Raw genomic sequence first — 6,668 nt, 5'->3', positions numbered from 1 at the left:
CGCGATCACCGTACTTGTATCTACTAAAGATCTAAGACAATCCACTGTCACGGAGGCTTTTGCGGGCAAGGCTCAGCCGGTGATTTTGATTTCCGAAACCGCTGCAGATACAAACACGGAGATAAACGCGGATGCTGCTCTCACCGACCGCAAGGACGCAAGCACGGCGGTTGCTAAGCAACAGGAGCTCCAATCATCCACGCCTCACGCGGGAGCCGCGCTGAGAGGGGAGAACGCTGAGAAGGCAGGCAAAGACACAGACGCAGCCACAACTACGGAGAGCGGAACCAGCAAGTCGAACAGCGGACAGCTGGAGGAGACAAAAGACCCGGTAAACTTTAACAATGCCCAAATGCTAGAGGCTTTGATGCAGGTAAACCTCGCTCCTACCCCTGGGGACAGTAATACTTTAATTCAATCTAATTGGGGGAGCATGAGAAGTGTCGAAAGTCGCACATCAAGGGGGCTTAAAGGGGACAAAGAAAGGAGAGTGCGCTCCCCTGAAGTGGAAACATTTTACTCTGTGACTGAAGGGTCTGATTCCTCCCTGATGAGTTCAGAGGAGGAGGGCACTACTACAGATCTTTCGTCAGGGACAGAATCAGAGGGGTCCCACTCTAGCGAAACCCAGAAGCAAAGAAACACAGAGGAAGAAAAGGAGAACCATGATAAGACGAGACAGAGACATAGATAGATCAGCATCAAGTACGAACAGGAAACTGCTCTGGGACTACGGTAGCACTTCTAAAATGTATCAGGAACATGGTGAAGCACTTGATAATCACCCAGACAATGCCTCTCAAGATACCGCCGAATTACCACCTCAAGCAACTCTAGATGGAATGTTTGCTATGTTAAAGCAAATGCATATGGAGGCCAGATTAGAAAGCAGGAGAGCCAGACAAGACACTATCCTTCTGGTTTTCATATTTTACATGTGTGAAGCCAGTTTTCCACTGCCTGGATTGTGGTTTGGAATGGGCTCTGTATTTGTGTCTCTGCAATACGGTGTCTCCTAACCCGGATTATGATCTAATAATGAGTCTCTTAGTTGCTCGTGAACTAGATTGTTCTGGTATCGGGATTATGGCCTGCGCAGCGGCTCATGGAGTCCTAAGCAATTGGAATATATGGTCGGCAGCCTATGATTTCTTGGCACACAGTTATCTCGAAGAACACCTGAGTTGTCCTCTGATAGTGCTAGAGGCTCCAGCTGTTGAAGAACATGTGTGTTCCATTCCATTAGTAAACTGGATGGCTGAAATGTTCACGGATGATAACAACAACTTCCTGTTGGAGGCAGTTGCGACTTACTGTGCCTACACGCTGAGGGATTGAAGTGACATATTTTTTCTACTTCATAGACACGTACTGGACCTTTGCTTTTTTCACTCATGCATTATTTTTTTCCAATATTTTTGAATTGCAGTTTCTTCACACCATGGTATCCCGTGACTGTTTTGATATGTTTGATCATTCTTAATTCTGATTTTTACTCCCAATTATCATGTTTGGCAAAATTTTGGAAATTGTTTCTGTCTCATTCAGAATTTAACTCTGCGTTCAACAAATATTGCCCCCTTTATTGTGCATTCTCCGATCAAGGGAGGGTGTAGTGGGGCCTGAGCCTAGTTTGTGTTTCCTGTTATGTTAGCATGAGCCTATTAGAAGTTTAAACGCCATTTTACCTTTTTGCCGCTTTTGCACACAACACTACATATAATTGTTGTTGTAAGTTAGACTGCGTGAAATGCTTTACATGAGAAAAGCTTGTTTTCGACATCTCCAGACTTACATTGTGACCCTAGTCTGCACAGTGAGTGCTGAAGCCGTCAAGGTTATCATAACATAGTAACTGTTGTTCGTACTGATCGGCTAACAGTCTTAGACACAACAAATGGCAGCTGAAGGCCCGCTGAGATCCTGGCGCCTTTATTATTACACTGCAGCCATGATTTCACACACTTGGAAGATTTTCTATTTCCAGGGATGCAGAGAGCCTTTGCTGATCATGATGTGATACACTCTTTCTGAGCTGAAAGGTAATGGGGTTCCCCAAACAAGCCTAAGAGAACTTCTTTAGTTTATAAAACATAGTTCCTAGCTAGGGAGAGTGATTTACTAGGCGCTATAGTACCTATTTTCACCATCATTGTAATATGATTTCTCCTTTTGTGTTTTATGGAATTGTAACGATGTTGATCACATTATTTCTAATAATGTGTCTGCTTATGTTAGCAAAGATACTGCATCTGAGAGCACTTCGTTAAAATAAACATTTTAACCTTTCCCTGACTCCTTTTACTCTTGTTGTGGACTGGTATGAGAGTATAACAAAAGAGTGTTCTTGCTTCCCACCATTCCTGAGTATAATCTAAGTCGCATGTTCTGGGCTGTCTAATCATTGGTTGCTTTGCTATAGGATGAAGAGCTAATGTGACACTGATGCTAGCTGGTTAGGGTTTTCTAGGCACTAAGATGAGTTTTTGGTATACCACAATTCACTGAGGTCCTGGTTCTCTGTGCACAGTTCTGTGTAGGAGCAGAATCCTTGCGACAATACAATGTCTAACTGACATGCAGCAACAAAGTTACAGGCAAATGTCAGGCAGTACTATCAAGCATTACTTACTTGGATAGCTCGAGCAATGACTCAATGAGGACTTGAGGCGCTGTTGATCTGGACAACTTTTAAATTATGGAAGGTCGACGAAGGTCGACGTCAGTGTGACTAAGTGTAGAAAGTTAAAGGGAAAACGTCTGATGAGAACCCTGACATGCCCAGAATAAAAACTGTGAAAAGGCTCATTAAGTGGCTCAATGGAAGGAGCTAACACGTATCTAGGGAGATGAGAAGATGCATGAAAGATAATGGGCCATGAGCAGGGCTAGTATGAGGAATATACGGAGAAAGATGGTTATATTCCTGTTTGATAAAGGCCTAAAAAGAATAGAAATGTAAAATAGAACACAAATGAAAGTGGATGAAGTAAGCTATGGAATTTAATCTACACAGCGAAATAAGTGTATAGGGGGAGGTCCACTTTCCCAAGGACAATGGGGTCAACTTAGAAAATAATGTGTAACAAATCAAGTTTGAAAAGGACTGAATATAAAGAGGAGGTACCACTGCCTCGGGTATTATATCTAATAGTGTTTCCCATGGAATCTCATGGTTCAATCCTTTTTAATGGGTATCTAAAACTAAAATCCCCAAAACTTCACATCTTCTTCGTATCTCAGTACTTTTGAGTTCTTGCATAGATTAAATCTTTCAGTACATGCCATCTGATCTCACTGGTATTATGATTATTCTCAAGGTAATGTTTGACAAGAGGAGCAGTTAGTTTCGACATGTGAATCACTCAGTGATGTTCAGTGAGGCGCATAGACAGGGCACGTGAAGTTTCACCCACATACCCTGAATTACAAGGGCATAATAGACGGTAAATCAAATTCTTAGTTTTACAATTAGTAAATTTGTTAGCTTTTATCTTATATCCGTTATGTGAGAAAATCTCTCCTTCAATCGTAGTCTCACATGCTTTACATTGATTGCATTTAAAAGTACCTTTGATGGGCGCAATCCCATCAATGTTCTTTTGGACAAACCCAGAACCTGCGGTGAAACGTGAATGCACAATCAGACCTTTAATGTTTTTGCTCTGCTGAGGTGCAAATATTGGTTTTGGCAGTTTGGTTTCTTGTGTCATGGTATTCATAATGTGTCAATTCAAGTTAATGATCTGCCTTACTGTTTCATTCATCGTTGAATGTTTTGTAACACACACAAGTTGGGTCACTGGTGATGCAGGACGTGATCTTAGCAAGGAATCTCTATCGTAACATCTGGCTCATTTAAACAAATCTCTTATGAGGCGTTTGAGGTGACCTCTTGCAAGAAATTTTCTGTTATTGTGGATGCTTGAAGATCAAAGTCTTGGCGGTTGGAACAGTTACGACAAAGTCTAAGAAATTGCCCAAAAGGGATGCTTTGTTTTTGGCTAGGATGATGGAAGCTCTCGAAGTGCAACAAGGTGTTTCTGGCAGTTGGTTTAACGAAAAGATCTACTTCTAAGATCCCGTTGTTGTGGCGGATCACAATATCGATTATTTTCGCATTATACAGAAATACTATATGCATTCATACAAACTTGGTCTTTGGCCTCACTCCTCTATATCATCATAGAACACCCTGGTGCCATACTATTAAAATCCTCCTCCTTATTATGCATGTAATTAAGTACACACACTTTTGTATATCAGTATTTACAAGCAGTCATATGCTTGAGTGACTATTCGTCCCTATGACATTAAGCTCACACCGAACATCACCCACTCATTGGCACCTTAATGAATCATACAGAAGGATAAGTCAGATGGCTGGTGTAGCACCCTCCCCGACCCGGGAGCATGCAAATGAATATGCCACAACAAGAGCTCTGGACTGTAAGTCTTTAATCCTCAGCATAGAGTCACACTCTGCTCTCTGATCACATCATACACCACTAAGAACCACACCTTAACATCTCCCAGTAAGTTAAGTACTACCTCTATTGAGTTTGCCCAGAACCAAAAGGGTCCTAGCACACATAGACTCACAACTGAACATTTCCCTATTGGAAAATAAAAAGTACTGATAACAGTTACATTATCTCTCTTTTCAATAAGTCGTTGAGGCGCATGCATTAGTCAGCCAGACCGGGCTCCATGAAGTGGTTGAAATGCATTTGTTTCATGCATGGATGTTTCAGGTTCTGTTGCTTGATCTATATTGTCTGGCGGGATTGCCTCATTTGTAGGTGCAGAAGCTGAAGATCACGAGGTGGGTGCTTAAAGTGTGACAAATCTCTTGTGATGAATTTTCTGGAATGATGGCAATCACCATGTAATCTTTGTATGTCATAACCCTCAGGGGATCAACATCAAATGGCGTGTATGTTTTTCCACTTTCTCTACTGTTTGACTAGGATTAGGCCACCTTCATTGAAGACTGTTTCATGGGCTCTCTGACTGCGATTGGCGTATGTCTTCATTTTGCACTTTCAAGAAGTGTCATCACACAAACCATTTCAGCATTCAAGGGTCGGGCTACTGTCCATTGTGGCAGTTTGGTGTGATGGCTCTTACAAATAGTAAGGTGGCGCAAATTCCTACTCTACAATGGGTGGGAGTTGAACAATACACATAGAAGGCTTGACACAGGGCTTGCTTCAATTCAGTCTCTTCCATTGATGCTCGCTGAATTACTTTTTTGAAGGTAATCATGAATCATTCCACAACACCATTGGCTTGGGGCCACAGAGGTGTACTCTTTTAATGCTTGATATTCATTCAGACTAGAAACTGTTTGTATTCTTTGCTTTTGAATTGCAGACCATTATCAGATTTGAGATTGCAGTATAGGGTATCCTTTACAAAGATTTTATCATTAACAAACCATGACAAGGTCATTGAGCAACTTGATAACTCCTTTATCTTCTACCAAAGGGAACAATGAATACTCATCAATGACTATCAAACGATGAAGTCTGCTTTCCAGGAAATCAACAGCATCTCTTTACCAAGCTTTTGCAGGAAGGTTGGACATGGCAAAGTGACACAACATCCTTTGACCATCTTTGCAACTGCCTTCCCCCAACTCTTTTCAGTTCCTTCTCAACTCGCTCAGATAAATGCGGAAACCACACTTGATCTGTCAGGGTTCTTTTGGTGGCTGCAATGCCAAGATATCCCTCATGGGCGAGTTCAATTACCTTTTGTCTTAGGCTCTTCGGTATGACAATTCTCGAGCATCTCAACGCAACATCTTTCTTTTTTTTTTTAATTTGACATTTTCAGCAAGAGGTCAAACACTTCTTTTCCAAGATTGAGTTAAATGATGTCTTTGAGTATAAGCATGTTCTTGTCAGCATTGTTAGAAGCGACAATCTGTTCAATGGATAGAGCGGCTGCTGTACTAGACTTCATAATGAAGTTAATATACTCATCAGCTGTTTTGGATGTCGAACTGTGACGATGCAGCAGTACTTGTGAAAAATATTCAGCAGAGCTCTGGCCTTTACCCATATTGTGTACAATTGCATAGATGTACTCTTGCAGTCTCAAACCCCAACTCTCAATGTGAGGAAGCTTCTTGGCTTTTGGATTTCTGAAGATGGTAAGCAGTGCTTGCTTGGCTATTATGACTCTGAAAGGAAAATACACATGAAAATGTTTGCAGTCCCACACTACAGCCAGACTCTTCTTCTCCCAATGAGAATTGGCACAATCTGAAATAAACATCTAGCCACATATTCCTTATCTTTGAATTTCCGAGGCAGCAGACTTGATCCAGAAGATTTTTCTTTGAGCAATACCCTTGCATGTGGGTAGGTGGCTTTGGTCGGTTCCACATGATGTTGTCTTCATCACCTCCGCCATTGTGATGTCTGCATTAGCTACATAGGCACCACCTCGGTGCGTTGGTGTCAGTTCTTTACTTTCCATGCTAGTTAGCGCAGATCTGTTAAGAGAGATACCCTCTGTTACTTTTTGAAAGACGTTTTCCGACATCCTATACACCAAAAAAGGTTGACAGAAAGTCTTCTGGATTAAAGTCATGTGGCACCTGCCACCGCACAATGTTGGTCACGTATTCACACTCTAAGTCTTGGTCGCACCCTAGG

This window comes from Lissotriton vulgaris, chromosome 10 (assembly GCF_964263255.1).
Source record: "Lissotriton vulgaris chromosome 10, aLisVul1.2, whole genome shotgun sequence".
NCBI classification, from domain to species: Eukaryota; Metazoa; Chordata; class Amphibia; order Caudata; family Salamandridae; genus Lissotriton; species Lissotriton vulgaris.
Note: the sequence above shows the minus strand (reverse complement) of the source record.